General features: G+C 40.3%; 1 protein-coding gene and 1 pseudogene across 1 annotated transcript in view; both read right to left on the reverse strand.

The window, feature by feature from the left end:
- The window catches only part of SLX4IP (SLX4 interacting protein), a 227,894-nt gene that overhangs the window by 108,929 nt on the left and 91,603 nt on the right, over positions 1-27,362 (reverse strand). The window lies entirely within an intron of this gene.
- Positions 24,516-24,955, reverse strand: LOC150003220 (large ribosomal subunit protein uL15 pseudogene; annotated as a pseudogene).

The raw sequence follows: 27,362 nt of genomic DNA on the forward strand, positions 1-27,362 counted from the left end.
TCGATTTATTTATCTTGATTTATTAGCAGGACAAGAAAATTACATCTACCTATTCCTTCTAAATGGGATTTACATTGGTCTGTCTGGAAAAAGTCCAGCCACTGTTAATATAATGAGAACGGTTTGCGTGACATTGATGTAACCTGGCAGCCAAGGAGAGTGGACTGGAATGTGAACATGTGAACAATGACGACTTCACTGTACTAGTCAGAGGGGGCAGTAGATGCCATTGAGTGAGCATGTGTAGTGTGTGGCCGTGGCATTCAAAATGACTAAGAGTAGAGCAACAAATCTGCAACAAATTTTGTGTTAAGCTTGAACATTCCTCCACGGAAACTATTCAGATGATTCAGAAGGCCGCAGCTATGGGCAACTAGTGACTGACAGCTTGATCACAACAATGTGCCCAGTCACACATCACATCTTGTGCAAAGATTTTTGGTGAAATATCAAGTCACACAGGTGACTCAGTTCCCCTATAGCCTAGATTTGTTGTCCTGCAACTTATGGCTTTTCCCAAAACTAAAATCGCCTTTGAAAGGGAAGAGATTTCAGACCACAAATGAGATTCATGAAAATATGACAGGGCAGCTGATGGCAATTGGGAGAACTGTGTGAAGTCCCAAGGTGCCTACTTTAAAGGGGACTGAGGTGTCATTGCACTACGTACAATGTTTCTTGTATCTTGTATCTTCTTCTATAAGTGTCTCTATTTTCCCTATTACATGGTTGGATACCTTCTGGACAGACCTTGTATTTTTCTCACACATATCCAAATGAAATAATGAGTACTAACCATGTCTGTAAGTCATGTACATAAAGAAAAGCTTCAGGAGTCTCTAAGGGCCTCAAATTTGAGCTGGGTTGCATTTGGTCACGTAGTTTGAGGGTGTCTGAAATGTTCGCATCTATGTTTAGGAGAAAAATCCCAAATTGCAAAAACAACTAACATGACCAGTCACACATGTCAGTTCTGGGCAACATGACTAGCTTGGCAAATTACTGGCCAGCTATTCCAGTTGGGTATGGGTCTTCACGTGGATTCAAGGGGTTTCTCTTCTGGGTCTTCGAATTGGGACTGACAAATCTAAGCCCCCTTTCCTTATCCTGGTACTTAAGGAGACAAGAGGGCTCACTCCAAAGACCTAGTCTGGTACTATAATACACCATTACTAGAAGTTTTTTAGAAAGGAAATAAAAAATCCACAAATACAGTAAATCCAATGAAGTTTAGTCTACAAGCTTTTTCTCTCTCCCAGATAACCTAAGTAAAATAATTTCCTACTTCATAAATGTTAGTTGGTAATTTTGTTATTACTCCTGAGTATCAGATAAAGGAGAGGAAAACAGAGAGGCGGGAGAATGAGTGACTATGGAAAATACAAATCCCACTGAATGATTCAACCTTACCATGAAAATTAATTACATTTCAAAACTGACATCAAACTAATGTCATGTTCCCATGAAGGGCCCATTTCTTGTAATAAGCACAAAACTTTTAAAAACTGCTTTCATGCTCTTTTGTTTTGATAGAATTCCAAAGTTCAGAAAAATTGTGAGAATAGTACAAAGTTGAAGAATTTAACACATTTTGAATTATTTTCTAAGAACTTAAAACTATTTTTAAATTAGCTTTAAAAGTTAAAAATAAAATCAATTCTACTCTTACCTGATAAATGGATGTATAACACCCATAATGATTAATTACTTGGGAAAGGCAGAACACCAGATCTGTTGACTTTTTTTTTTTTTCCAATTGGAACATGAAAGACAGGAAATGACACTGGTGGCCCACTCCAGGAGTGCACAGATAAGGCAGGCTGGCGGTTATGTGCAATTATAGAGGTACCAGCTGTCCTTCCACCCTGTTCCCCACATGAAAATGGAGGAAGAAATGAAAATAAAAAGGAGTAATTATATTAGTGGACACAGCCTTGAATATGTGTCAATCTTTTTTTTTCCCCTAGTAAAGAAATAACTGACAAATTTAGGTCTTTTACTGATGATAACAACTTGTCTAAAACACACCGCACTGTAAAGAAACCTTGGATTAGACCCTCTAATAGAGGTGATAATTTTGGATTTGGAAATCATTATTCATCATTACCTGAGCCCAAGAGGGCATTATAAGAATACTCTAAATAGTTTTCAGTGTAATCAAGAATCCCAAAACAAATGATAGCAATAGAGCATTTCTGAAGTCTGAAAAAGTCCCTTCCATTTGCTCTGCACCTCATAAAAGGGGATGGAATAGAGTAAAATTTTAGGGCAAGAAGCAAAGGGGTTCATACTGAATAAGTTGAGAGGATTCTATAGGAAGTTCAACACCTGGCTTTAGCAAAAGGTTTGTATTATAAAGCTACTTGCACACTGAAAGTCTGCTCAAAACACTTCTGGTTGATAAAGCATAAAACTAGTCCTCTGCCTAGTCCTCTCTGCATCTTCCACATCTCAGTGGTAGCCCCTAATGTACATGCTTTAATTCCCAGTCCCTGTGAATGTTACCCTATTTAGAAAAAGGGTCTTTGCAGATGTTATTAAGGACCTTGAAATAAAGAGATCATCCCAGGTTATCTGGATGGACTGTAATCCAATCATAAGTGTCCTTATAAAAGGCACACAGAGGAGTAGACAGACATAGAGGTGAGAAGGTGATATAGAAATGAAGCAGAGGGATGTGGTCACAAGACAAGGAAACTGGCACCCATCAGCAGCTGGCAGCTGCAAAGAACAGGTTCTTCCCTAAACCTTCCACAGGAGTGTGGATGGCTCTGAAAACTTCAGTCTTGATCTCAGACTTCTGGCTTCCAGAACCGTGAGAGAATAAACTTTGTTGTTTTCACTCACTTGGTTTTTAGGAATTTGTTATGACAGCCTAGAAAGCTAACACAGAGGCCTACTAAAAACATATAAAAGATAAAAAAAAATTGATATAAACAATACCTGAATGGCAATCTTAAAGATATATTTCAGACAGTCAGCATTTGTTAGTTTGCTTACCATTCCTAAAATTACCCATTATTCTGAAACGGTCTTCTGAGGAAACATTTTAAATTGTGTTTGTTAAAGGATTATACCCTTGTTCATTCCAAAAAGAATCAAGGCAGTTGACAAATCCCAATCCCACTTGCCACAACACCTACTTGAAAACTCTCATTTGATGCTTTGCTAAACAAAAGTAAAAATAATGTTCTTTCTCAACTATAATTTCATCACCTAAATAGACACAAAGTTTGATGACTGGAGTTTTACTAAATAGAAAATTGGAGAAGAGCCTTCCAGTCTGAGGGGACAGCATGAACCAATGCAGAGGTGTAAAAGCACACGATGATGCTGAAACATGTGGAAGGCATGGTGGGAAAGACAAGGCTATAAATATAGGCAAGAACAAACAGGGTCAGCCAGTACACCCAGCAAGAAGTCGGGGAAAGGACATCGGTGGAGAGTGAGACCCTTCTGATGCTCAGCTGCAGGAATGCTGGCAGGAGGCATTTACCACGAGATCCCGAAGTCCTTACCTTCTATATCCACATTCTTTTCTCAGGAAGTTACTAGAAGTAAGGTCTACCAAATGAAAGAATAAATCAGGAGAGTGGAAACAGTAATGTAAGAAAGAAGGTCTTTCATGAAAGAGGCGTAAGGTCTTAACATATTGAGACTGAGGCATGTGCACTGAGCCCCAAATGCAGCCAGTCCAGAAAGCAGCGAGCGGACATGAACATTAAAGACAGATTAAACTAGACATTATGATACAACTACGGAGGACACAGAGCAGATGTTTTTATGTGAGTGAGTGGGAAAAAAGAGGCATAAATAAGAGCGCTAACTGCCATATACAGAAGTGAATAGAAAATGCCAAAAACTGGCAAATCAAAAAATTACAATATAAACAGCTAAAAAAAAGAATCTTCTGGGTAGAGGATGTCAAGATGAGAAAAGTAGCAGCCTGCTACTTTTTTTTTTTTTTTAACTGAATTTTGTGGGAAGACATCAGTTCAGATGAACCATATAGGCCTCAAGCATACAACTCAGCAAAACAATATCTGCATACAGCATCATGAGCCCACCACCCGAAGCAAAGGCTTTTTCTGTCCCCATTTCCCCCCATTTGCCCACCTCCACCTAGCCCCCATATGACTTGCCCTCTATCACCACAATGTTGTCTGTGTCTATGTGTTATTTATATATGTTCTTTGGCTAATCCCTTCACCTTCTTTCATTGAGTCCCCTCCCCTTCCCCCCTGACAGTTGTCAGTCTGTTCCATGTATCCATGTCACTGTCACTGTTTCTGTTTTGCTCGTGAGCTTATTTTGTTCATTAAATTCCACATGTAAGTGAAATCATGTGCTATCTGTCTTTCTCTGACCAGTTTATTTCACTTAGGATAATAATCTCAAAATGCATGCAGACGAGGTCTGTCTAGAAAGTATTCAGCTATGCAATATGAAAGAGAGGCATTTATTGAAGAAGATACAACATACAAGAAGTGTTGTACATAGGACAATGATTCCTCAGTCCCCTTCAAGGTAGGCACCCCCCCCCCCCCCCCACACACACAAACCCACAGTTAACATGGTCTTGATCTTGCTGCGCCTTCTTTGGGCATGGAGAACCAGGCGACTTCCATTGGCACAACTGGGCCTTCGTTTCCAGACCATAGCCTAGATTCACAACTCATCTCTGGTTATGACCTTCTTGAGGAAATCTGGTTCACTGGTAGCAGATTGAATCAAGTCATCAGCAACTGCAGCACAATGTTCCCTCTGCTCTGGTAGCAGAAGCCACAGAATGAATTTTGCCACAGAACATTTCATGCCAATATCCAGTGTCAAAATCTGTGACACAGTAGTTTTTGGAATCCCCAGATCCGCATCTAGCTCCCACAGTCAGTCGGCTATCTTTGTTGACTGCATCCCATACACATTCAGCATTCTCAGGTGTTGTTTGTTGCAGGCTTTCCAGAATGTGGATTACTTTCAACAGATTCTTGACCATCTTTGAAGTTTGTGCCCCACTTTTATCTGTGCTGCACCATTGCATCATACCCAAAAGCTTTTTGAATCATTCAAATAGTTCTGCAGAATATTTAAGCCTAATGCAAAATGTGATGTAAATTCATTCTCCACTCACTCAGTCATTTTGAAGGCCATGAACACACAGTACCCCTGCTCACTCAACAGCATGTACCACCCCCACTGACTAGTACGATGAGTTGTCAGTGTTCACACATGAGCATTCCAGTACACTCTCCTTAGCTGCCAGGTTACATTGATATTGCACAAACCATTCCTGTTATATTAACAAGGGCTGGAATTTTTCTGGATACCTTGTACTGTAGCAAAGGTAAGATTTTCTTCTTCTTGTTTATGACTGTGTGGTGTTCTATCGTGCAAACGTACCACAGCTTTTTAATCCACTCATTTACTGATAGGCACTGGGCTGTTTCAGTATCTTGACTATTGTAAATAATGCTGCAGTGAACACAGGGGTGCATATATTCTTTCAAGTGAGTGTTTCGGGATTCTTAGAAGTGGAATCACTAGGTCTAAAGGTGGTTCCATTTTTAATTTTTGGGGAAACTCCATACTGTTTTCCACAATGACTGTACCAGTATGCATTCCAAAAAACAGTGTATGATGGTTCCCTTTTCTTCACTCTTGCCAGCACTTGTACCTTGTTGATTTATTGATGATGGCCATTCTGGAAGGTGTGAGGTGATATCTCATTGTGGTTTTAATTTGCATCTCTCTAATGATTAGTGACATTGACCATTCTTTCATGTCTATTGGCCATCTGTAGTGTCATCATTGGAGAAATGTTTATTCAGGTCCTTTTCCCATTTTTTAATTGGATTTTCTTCCTGGTGTTGAGTTGGAAAAATACTTACATATTTTGGAAATTAACCCCCTACCAGATACATTATTGGCAAATATGTTCTCCCATATGGTGGGTTATCTTTTCATTTTATTGGTTTCTTTTGATATTCAGACGCTTTTCAGTTTGATGTAAGTAGTCCCCCTCTATATCGCGGTTCACTTAGCACGGCCTCACTGTATCATGGGATTTTTAAAAATAATATATTTAATTGTTTATCGTGAATTTTCCGCTAGATCGCGGAATTTTGCAGTACTGTAGATGTATGTTTTTACAGTTATGTAGGTTTAAGAGTGTGGAATATGTTTAAGAACGTAAGTAGTGTTTATAAAAGTGTGGAAAAGGTTAATAAGGGACTGGGAATGGTTTATAAGTGTGTGGGAAGGGTTTATAGAGCCCTAAAATATATATAAATACTAAAATAAATGTAAGGTTCCTACTTCGCGGATTTTCACCTATTGCGGGGGGGTGGGGTCTGGAACATAATACCCATGATAAGTGAGGGAATACTGTAGTCCCATCTGTTCATTTGTTCCTGTTTCCCTTGCCTACGAGACATAGCAAAAATACTGCTCTGAGAAACACCTGAGATTTGACTATGTTATCTTCTAGGATTTTTATGATTTCACAACTTACATTTAAGTCTTTTATCCATTTTGAGTTTATTTTTGTGTATGGTATAAGCTGATGGTCTAGTTTCAATTTGCTGCATGTACCTATCCATTGTTCCCCAACACTATTTACTGAAGACTGTCATGACTCCATTGTATGCTTTTGCCTTCTTTGTCAAATATTAATTGACCATATATGTGTGGGTTTATTTCTGGGCGCTCTGTTCTGTTGCACTGGTCTATATGCCTGTTCTTATGCCAGGACCAGGCTGTTTGATTACAGTGGTCTTCTGAGTATATAGTTTGCTATCAGGTATTGTGATACCTCCAACTTTGTTTCTTCCCAACATTGTTAAGGCAATTTGGGGTTATTTTTGATTCCATATAAATTTTTGGAATATATGTTCTAGAACTGTGAAATATGCCATTGGTATAATATTTTAATAGGAATTGCATTGAACATAGATTGTTTTGGGTAGCACAGACATTTTAATGATATTAATTATTTCAATCCATGAACAGGGTATATGCTTCCACTTATTTGTAGCTCCCTTATTTTCTTTCTTCAATGTCTTATAATTTTCAGAAAATAGGTCTTTTACCTCCTTGGTTAAATTTATTCCTAGGTAACTTTTTTTTTAATAGTAAATGGGATTGTTTCCTTAATTTCTCTGATAGTTACTTATTGGTGTATAATAATGCCACTGATTTCTGAGTATTAAATTTGTACCCTGCTACTTTTTCAAATTCTTTTATTAAAGTAGTTTTTTTGGTGGAGTCTTTAGGGTTTTTTATGTACAATATCATGTCATCTCTGAATAATGACAGTTTTACTTCCTCCTTTCCAATCTGGATGCCTTTTTTATTTATTCTTTTCTGAGTGGTGTGGCTAGGTCTTCCAGTACTATGATGAAGAGAGGTGAAATAGATATCCTTGTCTTGTTCCTGATCTTAAAAGAAACACTTTTAGATTTTGCTCACTGAGTTTGAATTTGGCTATAAGTTTGTAATATTCAGTCTTTATACATTGAGGTATAATCCCTCCGGTCTCACTTGCTGAGTTTTTATCATAAATGGGTGCTGGATTTTATCACATGCATTTTCTGCATCTATTGATATGATGATGTGATTTTTATCCATTTTGTTTATGGGATGTGTTGTGTTCATTGATTTGCAAATATTGTACCAACCTTGCACCCCTGAAATAAATCTCACTTGATTATGGTGTATGACCTATTTAATGTACTGCCAGATCTAGTGTGCTAATATTTTGTTGAGGATTTTAGTATATATGGTCATCAGGGATAATGGTCTATACTTTTCTTTATTTATAGTATCTTTATCTAGTTTTGGAATTAGGATAATGCTGGCTTTGTAAAAAACCTTAAAAGTTTTCCTTCCTGTTGACTTTCTTGGAATAGTTTGAGAAGGACAGGTTTTAGTTCTTCTTTGAATATTTGGTAAAATTCACCTGTGAAGCCATCCTGTCCAGGACTTTTTTTTTTGCTGGCAGTTTTTTGATTACTGCTTCAATTGCATTTGTTGTAATAGCCTATTCAGGTTTTCTGATTCTTCCTGATTCACTATTGAAACACTGCATATTTCTAGGAATTCACCCATTTTGCCCGGGTTATCAAATTTGTTGGCATACAGCTTGTGTCCACAGTATTTCTTTTTTTTTTTTTTACATATCTCTCTATTTCTCTGATGGTGGTTGTTATTTCTCCTCTTTCATTTCTGATTTTTTAAAATTTGGTTCCTCTCTTTTTATCTTGGTGAGTTTGGTTAGTTTGTCAATCTTGTTCACCTTTTCGAAGAACCAGCTCTTGATTTCACTGATCTTTTGTACTGTTTTTTTGTTTGTTTGTTTTTTAGTCTCTGTCATTTATTTCCACTTTGATCTTATTTTCTTCCTTCTACTTACTCTGGGCTTTGTTTGTTGTTCCTTTTCTACTTCTTTTAGGTGTAAGATTAGATTGCTTATTTGAGATTTTTCTTGGTTCTTGAGGTAGGCCTATAATGCTATGAAGTTCCATCTCATGACCACTTTGACTGCGTCCCATAGATTTGCTCCATGTTCATTTTCATTTGTTTCCAAGTAATTTTTTATTTGTTCTTGATATCACTGTTAACCCATTAATTGTTTAATAACATGCTACTTAACCTCCATGTTTTTCAATGTTTTTCAGGGTTTTTTTTTGTAGTTGATTTCTAGTTTCATATCATTGTGGTCAGAGAAGATGTTAACATGACTTCAATATCCTTAAATTCGTTCAGACTTATTTTGTGTCCTAACATATGTTGTATGTTTGAGATTGTCCACCTGCACTTGAGATGAGTGTACCCAGCAGGTTCTGATGCCTGCCGGAATCCCCCTTTAAGTGTGCCGCTTGTGTGGCTAGTTGGGATGGGCTGTGGTGTGGTCTGAAGCCCACCATTGGTTGTGTTGGTTCCAGGTCCATGTGGGCTGGATTCATGTACAGGTTGATGTCAAACATTTTGTGTAACCAGCCTTAGCCTACCTGTCTTAGCTACCATGCTTGTTCACTGTTTGTGAACTGTTTGTGTCTACTGGGCCTGGGTTAGTGTGGAAGGGGTCAATCCATGTACAAGGTTCAGCTTCCTCCAGCTTAGAATTGAGGGAAGATCTGTTAAAGGATTAAGGCTCCCTGAGGTCTGCCTCCACCAGTCAGCTACTCTGCCTCCCCCTGAGATTGCCTGGTCTTCCTAAAGAGCTTTCCAAAGAAAGACTGTAGAGTGTGCCCAGACTGGACATGGCCCACAGCCCCTTCCACAGGTTGTGAGATTGGTAGGACAGGGCAACTGGGGTTGGGAGGACAGGGCTAGTGGGTCCCTCACTTCATACACTCAGGCAATCAATGAGGGGAAAGTGGCGCCTACTCCAGGGCCAAATCACTCAGTCTCTGCTAGCCTCCGACCTAATTCCCCCAAGAGGGGTTACACCGCAGGTTCAGGTTGTGTGTGGCCAGCTGTCCCCTCTGCAGGAACATTTTCAGTAGGGCAGAGCCACTGGGCTCAATGCAATGGATCAAAAGAATCTCCCATTTGGGGTGATGCTAGCCTAGCCTGCAGGAGGGACCAAGCACTTTGTCCTGGTCCTGACAAGAGCTGCCAAGGGTCTCACACTTTGAATGTCCCAGCTCTGAGCTGCTCTCCCTTCCTCCCGCAGAACTGAGCTCAGCAGGGCAGGATATCCTGGACTTGGCAGGGCTGATCCAAGCAGTCTCCATTGGGGGTGGTGCCTGTAAGCCTGTAGGAGGGAGGCAGGCAATTCTTCCTCTTCCTGGTGTTCTGAGGGCCGAGCTCACAGGGGAAATAAGAGTTGCCCCTCTGCACTGTAGTCACACACCCCACACTTGCCCATCTGGTTTCCATACAAAAGTTTCCTTTAGAGACACAAGTTTCAGCTGTGTGTGGCACTCTGGTCCCCTTGCACAGCTGAACTCAGTAGGATGGGGCTGGCCAAGTGATTCAACAGGTGTGTGGGGGTGGGGCACACACCAGCTGTGTGCTAAAGGTGGAGGAGACTGGTCCTCTTTCCAAAGCCACACAGTTTAGTCACTGTCTGAGTCTCCTCCAAGAGCCTCCCCTGAAAAAGAGGGCCTCAAAAGTCACTGCTGGGGATAGCCAGCAGACCCCTCTGTAGGACGGAGCATGGCAGCGCGGCGTGCCGGCAGTCAGACGCCAGGAAGTGCACTCCCCAGGCTGCTGCTGTACGATAGGAAAGCATGTCCCTAGGAAGGTGGCGTCTGGGTCTCCCAGGCGGACTGAATCCCCACTGATTTCCACGGGCTCCTCTTCCTGTTTCTGTTGCTCAGGGTTGGGGATCTCTGCATGGGGTTGAGACCCCATGCTCCTGGGGGGAGGAGTTTTTAGGCTGTAATATCCCTCCAGCTTCTCAGCCAAAACACCTAGGCGCAGGGGCTAGCCCTTTCTGCATCTCTGCCCTTCTTACCAGTCTCTATGTGCCGTCTTCTGTACATCCTTGGTTATAATATTGCAGTTCAGCTAGCCTTCAGCTGGTTATTTGGGTTGACTGCTCTATAATTAAGCTATAATTTCAGTTCAGGGCCAGGAGGAGATGAGTGTAGCTTCCACCTACTCTGTAGCCCTCTTGAAATCTTCAGAGGCCTGCTATTGTACTTTTCATTAAAATCTTTGTAGTCCTATTTACTATTTAAAACCATATACATAAACAAAATGATAAAAATCAACTATAACGAATCCACATTTGAAAGAAAAGAAAGGCAGATGAACAAGACTGTAAATATTTTCTCTTGATTTCCTTCTTTTTCTATTAAATAATGTGCTAAAGGCTTTTTATCATACAAGATAAACATACAGATGTACCTACACACTTATATACATACCACACACACAGACAAATAACAAATACCATCCTGGCTCCAAAAGGGAACCAAGGTGCAGAAGGGAGAAACTAAAGTCATGAAAGCAGTTAAGTGGCTACTATAGAGTCTGGCAACAGAAGATGATGACCCGAACCAAGACCTGGATGGCTGAGATGAAGAGGGGATAATGCAGGGAAGTCCAAGAAACACACAAGTGTGACAGGGCAGGAGATGAGATTTTTACATCCACTGAGCTTCAGATGTTTGATGAAGAGGTTTCCTCTGAAAATTTAGACTAGATGTACTTATCTGAGGTCATCAGTGTATAGCTAATGACAGAAGTAGGAAAGAAATACACCTAGGGACAGAATACGAGAAGATAAGGGTTGGAGGCAAAGTGTTACCTAATCTTCACCAGAATCTTAAAATATGGGCAAGCACGAATCATTATCCTCATTTATGAGAGCTGTAACTTGGGCTCTGAAAAGATAAGATCAAATGGCAAGTAATTGGTGGTTGCCTAGTTCTCCTAGACAATGTTATGCTGTCTTCTGAACATACATATCTTGCCTAATACTTTTATAGCTCCTCTACCATCCTGCACCCCCACAAGTCAAATAAAAACTTGAAAGCAACTCACAAAAATATTAATTATTTTAAAGATCAAAGACATTTTTATGTATATAAGTAAACTGAATTTCCAATTAAATATCTTTCCTATGACTATTTTCTCATCACCACTGAGTGGGCCCCTGGGAGCCCTGTGTGTTTCTGAGTTCATCGCCAGGCTTGGCCATAGCTAATGAAGAGTCATTTCATATTTCTCAGCAATGTGGAACTAGAGCAAACTGGGTGGTCCGGAGTGTCTCCCTGCCATGGCCACACCTGTAACATACAAACCTGAGAACTGTTAGGGCTGCATCAAAGTCTGAGAAGAACCACGCTAATAACCTTAGAGGAGCAGACAGAATAAACTATAGAGGGTCCACCCCCACACCTTCACCATTCCCACCCGGGGTTCACTCTGTGAACCAGCCCTGTAACTGGGTAGTAAATGCCAAAGGGACACAGCCAGTCCACTTTACCAACCCCAAGAGGCCTGCAGCTTTCTTCCCTTACACGGCTCTGGGCCTACCCAGACCCGCTGCCACCAGGCCTTTCTATTTTCTCCATATGCCTTGCCCGGAGTCTTCAGGCTGTGGGCCTATTGGCCCCACAGCCAGCACTGAAGGTTCTATGTTAGACCAGCCAGATCAGCCCTCCCGGGCCCATGCCAGGCAGGAACAAGAACATACCACCAAACATCACTGCCTCATGCTCCTATTTCATTAAAACAACAACAAAAACCCAAAAAACAAAAAACTTCAACTACTGTTCCCATTCTTTAAAAATTGATGTAATAAGAATTTGGTTAGAGCTAAATGATAATGTGAGTTTCTGTTTATATAATGAAAAGTAACTAAGATTTCTTAATCTCCTCATGATTTTAAAGCTTAACATGAGCTTCTCACATAATACATCCTCCAGCAGACAGTACCAATATATCATCTCCTGCAATAAATTCTTCATTCATTCAGCAAGGCAGCACTGGGTGCCTTGGTGCCAGCACTGTGCCAGGTACTGGGTAGGTACTGGGCAAGATGATGGAAATAAGCAGTTGAGGTCTTTATCTCCCTTGAGAGTCTGATTTTAAAAACAGTTATTAGAGTTTAATGTGATATATAAAAAGGTAAAGAGGCTATTGCTTTATATAATCCCATAATTAATCTATTTCCATATAATCGTACCTGTATAGATAGGGACAAATAAATACAAAAGTATTTCACTATGTCTACATACAGAGATCAGTTGAAGGGAGTGGGGAGACACATTTGGCCAATCTAAGAATTACCATGAAAACCTGTTAAATGTGACTTAAATGAATTCAACTCCCTTTTCCCCAAAAAACTGGCTTAAGTGCAATTTTATCATTAAAAACACATTTAACACAAACTTGTACCAGGACAAAAAACTACCAACCATTTCCATCTCTCAGTAAGTATCATAACATCTTGTGGCAGTGTTCTTTCTGGGCAAATCTGAGCTTGAGCTCCATCTGGCCAGGGAGGCAGCGACCATCACCTTCCCCATACCCTTGTCCCCTTAGATCCCTCCCGTGCCAAGAGGTCTGACACAGAGGAAGTATTAGATCTCTGTTTGCACTTGGAGTTCAGACACATACATACAGGCATGTCTAGAAAAAGCAGGGGAGGGCAATGTGAGGGAGACTTAAGAGGCAAAAAGAAACTGCAGAGTGATCAGATTCAGTGACATCTTATTGGGTGGGTTCAGTTTGATGGCTGTGACCTGCCTCCTACCAAACTCTGTATTCACAAAAGTCTTGAGCAACCCTGTGATGGGATCTCTTCCCTACCAATGGGCGTACCATGGGGCTGGAAAGATGTTCCCATCACCACTTTGCAACTGGGCAGTTGTGGCACGGGTGGGTGATGGATTAAGAGCTTCCACGGCTTGGAAGAAGAACAAGGAAGGTGCTCTGTGGGGAAAAAGACCAGTTAGCACCTGCCCAAGCTGACAGGAGAGTACATGTGAGAACACTCCCCACTGCCCCAAGGAACCCATACCTGGGTGGAGGAAGGACATTTTAATTGGAGTGAGATGTGTGGGTGAGGAGAAACAGGTCAGCAAATGCAGATTTTAGTTTCATGCAGTGTTACCAGTACCCATAGGCCCAGGTGGCCAGGCCATGTATCTCCTTCTCTGCTTCATACTGTCCTTGCTCCCTGTTGAGTGGCCTGATGGGTGGGGAAAGAAAGGGAGGGCAAGCTCCTACTATCAAAGTACACCTCTACTCTATGGGGAGTGGGTGGGCTGATATTATTAATAAGTCTTTACAAATAGATCTAAGACCTCCTCAAAAAGAGAGAACTAATAATCCCATCACATTAACAACCTACATTTTCTACTGACAGCAAATCAAAACATTTTCAAGTTTTAGCTTATTAATAATTATCTCTAATGCTTGCATGTCACAACACACTTAATCAAATTTCTATTCAGCCTCCCTGCACTGCTGAGCCCACCTCTTCTCAGCCTTCAGCTGCCACTCAGTCTGTCTTGGTGATCTCTATCACTTGCCACAGAGGCTTTTCTTCCTGTTCCATGACTGTGGTTAATGGAAGCTCTGAGTAGTCCCATTTACTACACAAAGACTCGATCAGCGCCCCAGAATGAAACTGCTCTTTCTTAATGTCAAAGGTAGATGGCACAGGAGGGTAGATTCTGCTTCCACTTCAGTCCTGCATTCACTCAAAAATTCTTAACCTCCATCTCCTTCTTTGGACAACCTGAAAGGGCTAGTCCCAATCATGGCTAAGACCATTTCCAGACTTTTTTTTTGTTCTAGGAAGCAGTCAGACTTGAAGATAGCTCCCCAACATACACACTCAATATACAGTATATTTTTATTTCAACGTGTTATGCAAAACTCTTTTTTTAGAATCTTGACATACTCTAATAATGGACTTCCTGGTTAACTAACACCATGTTACACAATAAGACACAGAGAGTCAGAGAAGACGGGGAGAAAGGAAGAGAGAAAAGGGGAGAACACAGATTTTTAAAAATATAACACACACACACACATATGTACATACACAGACACTTTTTTTAACTTACTGAACATTCTAGTTTTAGTGATAGAAATGTCATTTACAAGGAAAATCATTGAGATGTTTTTATTATTTATTTTAAAATTTATTGAAGTGACATTGGCTAATAATATTATATAAATTTTAAGTGTACAGTTTTATAATGCATCATCTGTACATTGTACTGTGTGCTCAACATCCAGAGTCCAGTGTCCTCCAGTCACCATATATTTGACCCCCTCTATCCTGTTCATCCCCTTCTCCTCTGCTACTTATATATTGACTTTTAAAATAATTTCCCCATTTGTTCCCTTAACTAATGGCACTTCTAACTGCTCACAGTGTAAGCTTTAGCTTTCCGTCTGCTCCTAGTTTTTAAAATAGTCAATTTATCTGTTGTGCCCTATAAAGCCAGATGATCAAACACTCTAGAATTGTATGTAAAAGTGAGGCTGATTTGAATGAAGACAGACATGGTGAGGAAAATGAGCTTTAGTGGCCATATTTGGGGATACAGCACCATTTCTGGTCTTTTTCTGGTAACATCTTGGTTTCTAGAGTTATAGTCCTAATAAATAAGACTGCTTTCTGGGTATGTAAGCTATTCTTAACTCAGGATTCTTATTTAATTTCAATTAATTTTCAGTAGCCATGAGCAGAAAAATGAGTACAAATTACCTTGAGTATTAATAAGAAACTTCATTAATCTAGGCACCAGGTTCCTCAGTTGTACATTAAGAATCTCTGATAGAAACATTCATGCTGAGCTAGGAGGCAGGGACCCAAGGCAGAGAAGAGAGAACTCCTAAAGAAGGGCAGCAGAAAGTTCCTGGAAGAAAGCAATCTGGACAAAAACCAGCCTGGAATGAATAGAGCACCGTGAAAAATCAAGCCTCACTGCTTTTGATTGTGCAAACCAGTGGGGGTTGGGGCAGAGGAGAACTGCTGGTCTCTCAGCAGAATCTGCTTGTTTAAAGGGCCCCCACAGTCCTAGAATGTCCACAGACCCATCCACTCTAGGAATGACGACCAGGGCAACAGATAGAGAGGCGCCAGTCCCATAGGAAAGTGGGAGAAGTGCCTTGCAAGTATTGAGCAAGCAGCATTGTTCCCTCTCTGACCCCTCCGCCACATACCGTGCCACAACATGGTGAAACAGGTCACCCTGTGCCGACGAATACCTAAGGCTCCGCCCCTTACAATGTAACAGGAGTGACAGCTCTACCTAAGACACAGAGGTAAACAAACACAGGAGCCTGTCAAGATGAGGAGACAGAGAAGTATGGCCCAAAAGGGGGAACGGATCAAGGTTCCAGTGGGAGAATTAAGCGACAAGGAGATCGCCAACCTAACAGATGTAGAGTTCCAAACACTGGTGATAAAGAGGCTCACAGGCTTGACAGATATGCTTGAGTATGGCAAATGCATAAGGGAAGAAGTGAAGGCTATGCTAAATGAAACGAAAGAAAATCCACACAAAACCAATGGTGAAAGGAAGAAAACCAGGGTTCAAATCAATGATTTGGAATATAAGGAAAAAAAAAAAAACAGTCAACCAGTACAGAATGAGGAAACAAGAACTGAAAAAAATGAGGAGAGGCTTAGGAACCTCTGGGACAACTTTAAATGTATCAACAACAGAACCATAGGGGTACCAGAAGGAGAAGAGGAAGAGCAAAAAACCAAAAACTTATGTGATTAAATAATGAAGGAAAACTTCCTAATTTTGGTGAAAGAAATAGACATACAAGTCCAGGAAGCATGGAGAGTCCCAAACAAGCTAGACTCAAAGAGGACCACACCAAGACACACCATCATTAAAATGCCAAAGGTTAAAGATAAAGAGAGGATCTTAAAAGCAGCAAGAGAAAAGCAGAGAGTTACCTACAAAGGGGTGCCTATACAGCTATCAGCTGATTTCTCAAAAGAAATTTTGCAGGCAAGAGGGGACTGGCAAGAAGTATCCAAGGTGATGAAAAGCAAGGACTTACAACCAAGATTACTCTATCCAGCAAAGCTATCACTTAGAAAGGAAGGGCAGACAAAGTGCTTCCCAGACAAGGTAAAGCTAAAGGAGTTCATCGTCACCAAGCTATTATTATATGAAATTTCAAAGGGACTTACTTAAGAAAAAGAAGATCAAAATTATGATCATTATATGACAACAAACACACAACTATCAACAACTGAATCTAAAAAACAAGAACAAAATCCAACTAAGCAAACCAGAATAGGAACAGAATCATAGTATGGGGATCATCTGGAGGGTTATCAGCTGAGAGGGGGAATGGGAAGAAATGGGGAAATGGTGCAGGGACTAAGAAGCATAATTGGTTGGTACAAAATAGATAGGGGGAAGTTAAGAATAATATTAAAAAGGGTGAAGCCAAATAACTTATATGCATGACCTACGGACATGAACTAAGGGGCGTGGGATTGCTGGAGGAAAGGAGGGTACTGGGCAGAGGGGAGCAAAGGGAAAAAAATTGGGACTACCTTAACAACATAATCAATAAAATATACTTTAAATAAATAAATAGACAAATAAGAAAACAAAAAGGGGAGAACAGGAATTAACTCAAAGGAAAGAAAAATTATATAGAAAATGAAATGTAATCAGAGTATACTACTGATTTGTTGGCCCAGCAGTAAATACTATCATAATGGAAACATGATATGGATTTATATGAAAATGTGTTAAAACTATTCAGTTTTATCATAATACTCAAGAAATCACCATATAAGCATGCTATTTAAAAATATGGAGGTAAAACAACAAAACAAATAGAAGAAACTACTAAGAGTTTAGAGTGATCACTTGTTGGGAGCAGAAACAGAGGATGGAGAGGAGTGGAACAGGGAACTATTGTCTTTCTTTCAAAGTTCATAATGTGATGCCAAGACAATTAAGTAGGGGAAGAATTTAAAAAGAAAAGAAAACATATGTTCAGATAGATGGTTTGGGACAACTGAATATCCACATGGAAAGAAATAAAGTTGGACCCATTTTTTAAACCATATATAAAACTTAATTTATAATGGGTCATAGATCTAAATGTAAGAGATAAAACTATGGAACTCTTGGAAGAATACATAGGAGTAAACCTCCATGACCTTGGTTAGGCAATGGTTCATAGACATGATACCAAAATGACAAGTGAAAAAAGATAGATAAATTAGATTTCATCAAAATTAGAAACCTTACGCTCCACAGCACAAAGAAAATAAAGAGACAACTTGCAGAATGGGTGACAATATTTGCATATTATATATCTGATATGATCAGAATACAAAAGGACTTCTTATAACTCAAAAATAAAGACAACTCAATTTAAAAATGGGCATAAGATCTCAACAGACAGTTCTCCACAGAAGATAAACACATGACCAATAAGCACATGAAAAGATGCTCAACACCATTAGCCATTAAGGAAATGTAAATTAAAACCACACGGCGATATCACTTCAAAACACTATGATGGCTATAATCAATAAAACTGACAATAATAAGTATTGTCATGCACGTGGAGAGTATTGGAACTCTCCTGAATTGCTGGTAGGAAAGTAAAATGATAAAGCCAGTTTGGAAAAACAGTTTGGTAGGTTCTCAAAAAGCTAAACATACAGTTACCTACCAATTCCACTCCTAGATATATACCTAAGAGAAATAAAAACATGCAAGTGTAGATGGCAGTACAGGCAAACACGGCTCACCTCCTCACACAACCACATCAAAATTACAACTAAAATATATAACCATCCCTCAGAACCAACAGAAATCAAGTTGAATGGAAGTCTGACAACTATGAAATTAAAGAAAACACATCCATTCAGATAGAGAAGCGAAGATATAGAACAGGTTGGTCCCACATCCATGTGTGGTGGATAAAGATTTGGGAGGGACATACCAGGAGCAAGGAGTCCCAGCCCCATACCAGGCCCCCTAGCCCAGGGTTGCAGTGCAAGGATGGTAAGTCCTCATAACTTCTGGGTGCAAAAACCAATGGGGATTGAGTTAGTGGAAGAAACTTCTGGAGTCCCAAGCAGTTCCCCTTAAAGAAGTCACACACAGACTTAGACTCACTCCCACTGAGCTTCACCACCAGGGTAGCAGCTTGAAAGGCACCAATGGCATACAGGGAGGAACTGAAGTATCTGGCATCAAGGCAGGAGCTGGGGGACAGCTTTCTCCCAGATAAAAAGGTTGGCTGACGCCAATCACTTTTCTGAGCCCTTCTCCAACAAAGCCACAGAGCTGGCAGGCTTGTGCCATATCTGAGACTACATCAACCTGGCTAACACTGTTGCCCTGCCCTGGAGATCCCCTGAGACTCCTTTGCATCCAACTTATGGGCCCGCCCAAATTTAACTGTGACTTTTGCATAGGAATGGTTGGTTCTGGCTCATGCTTCACAACTTCCTAAATCCTATCAAACAAGCAACAGTAGGCCTCAGTGAGCCCCCAGCCCCCGTACCTCTTACTAAGTGGCCCCAAGCCTGGCTGGAACTAGCAGCAGCTTGCCTAAATTCACAGCTTGGCTTTGCCTAGGATCCTCCAAGCCCAGCACAAGTAGCAGCCATCCCAGATTGTTTTATAGCTCATGCAGGGTGGACCCGGGCAGAACAGAGGTTGAGGTTAACCCTGGCCTGTACCACCCAGGAAACCCCAGAGCCTGTACACCCAGTGGAGAGCTACAGACCATGTCGGAGCACCCTGCACAGCTGATCCTCCATGGAGGGCAGAGGTTGGTTTTCAGTGATCACAGCCAGTCCTTGAAGCTGACTGGCCTGGGTAAATCCCTTCCTTGACCAGCCAACAGCAACCAAGGCTCAACTACAAGGAGGGTGTACTCAGCCCACACAAAAGGCACACCTCAAGTATCCTGCTTGGGAGATAAGGGAGGCTGAGCTACTAAACCCTACAGGATACCTAATACATTAGGCCATGCTACCAAGCCAGGGAGTCATAACAGCTCTACCTAATACACAGAAATAATCACAGGGAGGTTGCCAAAATGAAGAGATAAAGAAACATGGCCCAAATGAAAGAACAGATCAAAACTCCAGAAAAAGAGCTAAATGAAATGGAGATAAGCAATCTATCAGATGCAGAGTTCAAAAAACACTGGTTATAAGGATGCTCAAGGAACTTAGTGAGGACCTCAACAGCATAAAAAAGATCCAGTCAGAAATGAAATATACACTAATTGAAATGAAGGACAATTTACAGTGAACTAACAGTAGAGTGGATAAAGTCAATAATAAAATCAATGATTTGGAGCATAGAGAAGCAAAAAACAACCAATCAGAACAAAAAGAAAAAAGAATCCAAAAAAACGAGGGTAGTGTAAGCAGCCTCTAGGACTTCAAGTGTCCCAAAATTCGCATCATCGGGGTGCCAGAAGGATAAAAGAAATAGCAAGAAATTGGAAATCTATCTAAAAAATAATAATGAAAGAAAACTTCCCTAATTCGGTGAAGGAAATAAACATGCAAGTCCAGGAAGCACAGAAAGCCCCAAATAAGATGGATGCAAAAAGGCCCACTTCAAGACATATCATAATTAAAATGTCAAAGTTTAAAGATGAAGAGAGAATCTTAAAAGCAATAAGAGAAAAGAAGTTAGTTACCTACAGGGGAATTCCCATAAGATTGTCAGTTGATTTCTCAAAAGAAACTTTGCAGCCTAGAAGGAATTGGCAAGAAATATTCAAAGTCATAAAAAGTAGGGATCTACAGCCAAGATTGCTCTACCCAGCAAAGATATCATTTAGAATCAAAGGGCAAATAAAGAGCTTCCCAGACAAGAAAACACTGAAAGAGATCATTACCAAACCATTATTATATGAAATTTTAAAGGGAGTTATTTAAGAAAAAAGATCAAAACTATGAACAATAAAATGGCAATATACACATATTTATCAATAATTGAATCTAAGAAACAAACTAAGCAAAGAAGAACAAAGACAGAATCATGGATACGGAGAGTGTTCTGACGGTTGCCAGATGAGAGGGGTGTGTGGGGGAATGGGTAAGAGGTGAGGAGATTAAGAAGTACAAATAGGCAGTTACAGAATAGCCGTGGGGTTGTAATGTACAGTATAGGGAATGGCGTAGCCAAAGAACTTCACACAACCCATGGATATGAACAACAATGTGGGGATTGACTGAGGGAGTGGGGGGTGCTGTATGGAGGGGGCAAAAGGGGAAAAATTGGGACAACTTTAACATAACCAATAAAATATAATTCTAAACAAATAAATAAGCATACACGTGTACACAAAAACTTTTACACACATGCTTAATAGAAGCATTATTCATCATAGACAAAAAGTAAAAAAAAAAAATATCTATTAACTGATGAATAAGTAAACAAAAGGTGGTTGATCCATACCATGGAATATTATTCAATAATAAAAAAAATGAAGTACTGATACATGCTACAATATGGATGAACCTTGAAAACAATATGCTAAGTGCAAGAGCCTCGTCACAAAAGACCACATATGATACAGTTCTATTTACATGAGATGTCCAAAATAGGCAAATTTATAAAGAAAGTGGACTGATGTTTGCCTAGGGATTGGGAATGTTGGGCTAGGACTGGGGGCAGAGGTAGAACGAAGAATGAGGAGTGACTGCTGATGGGTATGGGGTTTTGGTTTGGGGTGATAGAAATGCTCTAAAATAACTTGTTTGCACAAGTCCATGAATATACTAAAAACCACTGGATTATACACTCTCATGGAAGAATTTTATAGTATGTAAATTATATATCAATAAAGTTGTTTTCAAGTCCATAGGAAGTGGTTATTACATCGATGTTTGTCAAAACCCATTCAACTATACACTGAGATGAGTTCATTTGATTGTATGTCAATTATATCTCATAAGTGGGCTTTAAAAACTGTTTCTAATGCAATAATTTTATTAGTGAATTTAGACAAATGTTAACTTCAGAACACTGAATGGGAAAGGATATCAAACTATCTTTCTATCACCAGCATTAATCATCTTTGGTAGGCAGACACCTTCTGCCTGCATTAGAAAGGTCTCCAATGCTGGTCAAAGAATAGCCATTTGTCAAAATGACAAGGTTCAACTTCTAGCAGGAAAGTACTGATATAAGTTCAATTATATTTGCCTAAAATTAGTAAGTGCACCTTTCTGGAAGAACATGTATTTTTTCTAAACAGAATTATTAATTATTGAAGTACTACTATTATTCTCAGCTTGTTTTGGGGAGAAATATAATTTCAGCTTTAAACCTTAAAAAGTTCATTCTAGAAGGACCTTGGATATCAAATCCCTGAAGCCAAGCTGTATTGACTCCGTCTTTCCCTTGGATCCTTCAGCTGCGAAGAGAGGGGGGGTCTGCTGCATGGGCAACAGCAGACCCTCCATATCACCCTGCCCAGGCTCTGTAGCTTCAGCTTCACTGGAGAGGACACTCCAGCGTCATCACAAGATGTCGATTCAACACGGGAGGAGACAGATACCGTGTCACTCCCGAGTCGGACTGCACAGCCATTCTCGGCGGTGCAGATAGACACTTAAGAAGCTACACCATCGTCTCTCGAGACGGACGGCTGCCGACGACGACGACGACGACTATTATTCTCAGCTTGTTTTGGGGAGAAATATAATTTCAGCTTTAAACCTTATAAAGTTCATTCTAGAAGGACCTTGGATATCAAATCCCTTATTTTACAGATGTGGAAATTGACTGAGGCCTAGAGTAGTTAAAATATTTGCTCAGGATCACACTGATGGTGAACTGACAAAGGTGTAGTAACCAGACTCTGCTGATAAACACAGGCACAGGTCATTTATCAGCAACCCTGAGACTGCGGCTCCACAGTCAGCACATATTGAGGGCTTTTTAAATGCCAGGCACTGCCCTAAGTATATGAACTGCTGTCTGACTTATGCCTCCTATCAACAATATGAAGCAGGGACTATTTATTTACCCACCTTACAGCCCAAATTTGCTGATAAGAAATTAGAATGCTAAGCAGTTAGTAAGCAGCCTATAGTCAAGGACCAGTAAGTACCAGGAGTCCCACTTGGGCTTATCTATCTCCAGAATATGAACTTCTAACCAGTAAGATATGCCCACTTCCCTAAAGCAAGCAGTTTACATTTTCATTTCTTTGAATAAATGCTAGCATTTTGCATTTCTAAAATGGGAAGCTTCTGACACATCATTTCTGTTTAGAACATCCTGTTTCTTCCCACCTCACATGAAGTTCTGGCCCATGTCTATCTTTCTATCTTTCATCTTGAATCTAGTCCCTTTCTTCCTTTTCTCTCTCTCTCTCTCTCTCTCTCTCTCTCTCTCTCTCTCTCTCTCTCTCTCTCTCTCTCTCTCTGTTTCCCCTTGTCAAGCCAGACTAGGGGTACAGTAGTGCCTTTGGCCTTGGCAGTGCTGGGGTTCTGACCACATGAGGACAGATGTTACAGAGCACAGTCTTTTTTGTGTGGTATATATGAAAACAAAGAACCAGTAATAGATGAGAAAAAAGATTGGTTCAAACAATTTCATAAATTTCTAGGACTGCTTTCTCAAATATGATAGCTTGAAAATTTAAAGTGATCAGAATGTACATAGTCACTCTCAACAATTATTTATTTTACTAACCAAATTACTCTGTCTGGTTTTAAGTTGCAGGCTGACCTAAAAGATAATCTTGACCTTAAAATAAATCTATTAAATATTGTATAGATTGAAAGGAAAGAAAAGGAAACATCTCTGAGAAGCAATACCATATTTGGTCTCAGGAATCCACTGGGATGTAAAACATAGACAAAATTATGGTCCACTTTAGAACAAAGCTGTAACTGCCCAGACATTTTTCACTGTTAAAGGGAAAGACGGATAAAAGACAATGGAGACGACCTGAGCCACTTTGGGATTTTCTTTGCTAATGCCAGCAAATTCCTTCCAAAAAACAAGGCAGTGACACTTGATGTTTGTCTCATGGCTGCCTTCAGTGGGGTGAGCTTCAGAGCTTTTCTGTGTTAGAATCATCTTGATGGAGAACAGCATTAAACAAGAATCTGACTTGTTATAAAACATCCCAGAACTGACACATGCAAACAAACGCACAGCTTAGAAGGCATAATGTTCATTCCTGAATGCTGCCAATGCACAGGAATTTCTCTCTGGAACAGCCCCTGGAGTCTGTTTATAAGCCTCACAGTCATACCTCAGTTTTGCTCAATAACATTAACTACCTTATCTATCTTATCAATAGCTTGTTACTTTCTCTGAATCAAAAATAAAAATCTCCCCTCAAATATTAAAAACTTGCCAGCATCTACATTGTGTGTGTGTGTGTGTGAGAGAGAGAGCACCTAACCATGCAAAGAAGACATCTCCAGGCCATGTACCATGGTGCTGATAAAAATAGCCTTAAGAAGCAAGAAAAAAAATCTCAGGTGACTAATAGCAAAATCAAAAAAGATTTTCTCACCCTTAAAACATTGACTTTAAAGAACTAATTGATATTATTATATTTTCAACTACACCACAACAAAGTTTTCAAATTAAAAAGAAAGATGCCATTCAAGTTCAGTAATCAGTCACGTGAACTGATGAGCCATGCTTATGTCATGAATTCTTTTCAGAAGACATAATTTCCTTCCAAATACTTGAAAATATCAGTTTCCTAAGTCCTTAATTTATGCACATTATAATTTTAAGTGTTTTGACTGGAATTTATTTGGAGAAAGGAGCCAAGACTATTTTAAATACACAAAAACAAAATAAAACTGGCAATTACATTACTGGACTTGGTCCTTATTTGGTCTTTTCTGCACTTCTGAAAACAATTGCATCATTTCAAATGCACACCTATTTTACCAACAACAACTACTTTAAAAATGCTACAACTAAGAAATAAATGTAAATTCAATTTAATACATAGTAACATTTGATTTTCCCTCCAAAGATATATATATATATATAGCACGTGTGAGAATTTAATGAACTCCCCTCCGTGTGGCTTCAAGCGACCAGCACACCGGCCCCACCAACACTCTTAATCTTCCTGTCAGCTCTTCTGCTGAAGAATTTGGCCTTTACGATGACACGCTGCCTTGGGAGCTTTCCCTTCCCCAGAAGTTTGTAGTAGCCCGATCGCACCACATCAGTGACAGGAGCAGCTCCAGTCTTGTTTTTGGCAGCATTCACCTGCATTTGCTCACTGACCAAGGCCCACAGTTTATCTAGGTTGACTGTGGGGCAGAAGTTCTGGTTTCTCTTTAAGTGCTAATGCCTCATACCAACTTTTCCAAAGTAGCCAGGGTGATACTTGTCAAAGTTGATGCAGCCACCAGCATCACCTCGGCCTCCCGGGTGCTTTCTGTGTTGCTGATGTGGCCATGGCTATGGCCATGGCTCATGTGGCCCCGAAGTTTCTGGGTATTTCTCAGTCTGGATGGCATGTTGGTGGCTGAGATGCAAGAGCAAGATATTGTATTTTAAAATGTTTTAAGAGGGGCCAAACAGCCCATATTCCCATTCCCAATCGAAGAGCTAGGTCTTAGGACCACAGAGACTGTGTTCTGATGCTGGTCTTGGTGCTAGCCCCACTCTGAATGACTTCACCTGACACACAGCAGTTGCACAATAGTGGTGGCATACTTCTCCCCAACCCAAAAGTATTCAACTGCAGAGAAATGTCCAGGCTCTAGATTAATACTCCCTCTATCTCTATCACCTCTTTTTACATTAAAAAATACTTTCAAAATATGCTCTTTGTTTTTAGGCTTATAAACTTCCAACCCCTCAAAGCTGCTTCGAAGAATTTCTCTCAATATGATATAAGTTAAGTTGACAGTGAAGAAATACATTTTTACCACATTAAGGCTCCCGTGTGGCCCATTAAAAGTGTTCAGGATTATTAAATGTTCAATGTTATTAAATGTTTAATGCATTATACAGAGGGTGATCTTTCCATGCCATGAAAACTTTAACTTTGGTATGCTCTAACCAGAATGCTCAAACATGAAAGCTAACTGTTTGCAGATTTTTGCACTTGGTGCCCTACTGTCAGTTAAAATGTGGAATACTTAGCCAAGAGTTTAACAGAAGAGAAAAAGAAGTTGGGGCAAGAGTCAGGCAAACAGGAAACATCCCCTCATTTGTCCTGATGCCAAAATGAACTTAGACAATTGTCCTAGGGCAACACTGAAAGTGTGGGAAAACACAGCAACTATAATACACCTCGGATACATGTTAAAAAGCTGGGGCCAGGAGGCATACTCACTGGTTCTCCACTCACTTGTCGCTCCTGGGAGAAGTTTTATTACCAAACCTACAGGCACCCTCCTTTGCACTTTTCTCTGCCTGTGTAGTTTCCAAAATGACTGTCCTCATTGTGGTTATGGTCACTATTCTGGAAACTATACCACCCAGAAATAATGAATTGATGGGAATTATTTTGAAAGATTTCCTTTTGGCACGGGTTTATCTTAAAAAGGCAACTCCCTTTGAAAATTATATACAACTCGATGTTCTCTTGAAATCACTGAACTGGAATGGGGGTCTAATCTATAAGAGTCCAGAGTCTAGTGTGGGCTGCTCTCTCTCCACTGTCCCAGGGAAATACACATTTTAATTCCCAGGCAGATGCTACACAGAATAGTAACTGAGCTGCAGAAGAGTAATAACAAGTGAGAAGCAAAGCCAGGATCAGGATTCTCTTGTCCTTCTTACCCTTCAACCCAGCTAGAAAAAGTCCTGAGTAGACCAGAGACAGCTCTCATGTAAAAAGTAGGCCCCAAGCTTCCACAAGCCCTATATCCCTCAAAGTCAAGGATGCGCTTGGCCCACCTGGTATCTTTTGGCCTCAAGTTCTTCCAATGCCTTGAGGCTTCTTCCAACCAGAAGGCCTATGGATTTTGCAATTCCTTTAGTCCCACTGAAAGGTCCCATCAAACACTCGCCGACCTCTGTGATGTTCATACGTAAGATGAGTAAGGTGGGAGGTGATGTCTGACCCTGAGTACAGAGCATGGTTCCACCTGATCCCAATCTTGTTCTGCTTATATTTGAGTGATTTATTAGGTTTAATTGTTTCATACTTAATCATACTTAGGTTCTGGGGTCAGTAAGTTTGAATCCAAAACCAACCATGAGGTCTGTCCAGAAAGTCCAAGCATTTTAATATAATGAGGACACTTTATGCAACATCCATGTAACCTGGCAGCCAAGGAGAGTGGACTGGAATGTGAACATGTGAACAATGATGACTTCACTGTACTAGTCAGTGGGGGCGGTAGACGCCATTGAGTGAGCATGTGTACTATGTGACTGTGGCATTAAAAATGAATGAGTAGAGCAATGAATCTGTATCAAATTTTGCATTAAGGTTAAACATTGCTCTGGGGAAACTATTCAGATGCTTCAGAAGGCTGCAGCTATGGGCAACTGGTGACTGGCAGCTTCAACACAACACGCCCATTCATACAACATATCTCATGCAGGTTTTTGTCGAAACGTCAAATCACTCAGGTGACTCAGTGTCCCTACAGCCCAGATTTGGCACCCTGAGACTTCTGGCTTTTCCCAAAACTAAAATCACCTTTGAAAGGGAAGAGACTTCAGACCATCAATGAGATTCAGGAAAATACAACACGGGAGCTAATGGCAATTGGAAGAACTCTGTGAAGTCCCAAGGTGCGTACTTTGAAGGGGACTGAAGCGTCATTGCCCTATGTACAATGTTTCTTGTATCTTCTTCAATAAATATCTCTATTTTTCTTATTACATGGCTAAATACTTTCTGGACAGGCCTAGTATTTCCTGAGACAGTGTATATGAAGCCCTCGGAACAGTGCCCAGCACACA

The sequence above is a fragment of the Furipterus horrens genome, unplaced genomic scaffold, assembly GCF_987537825.1.
Source record: "Furipterus horrens unplaced genomic scaffold, mFurHor1.1.pri manual_scaffold_8, whole genome shotgun sequence".
Lineage (NCBI taxonomy): Eukaryota > Metazoa > Chordata > Mammalia > Chiroptera > Furipteridae > Furipterus > Furipterus horrens.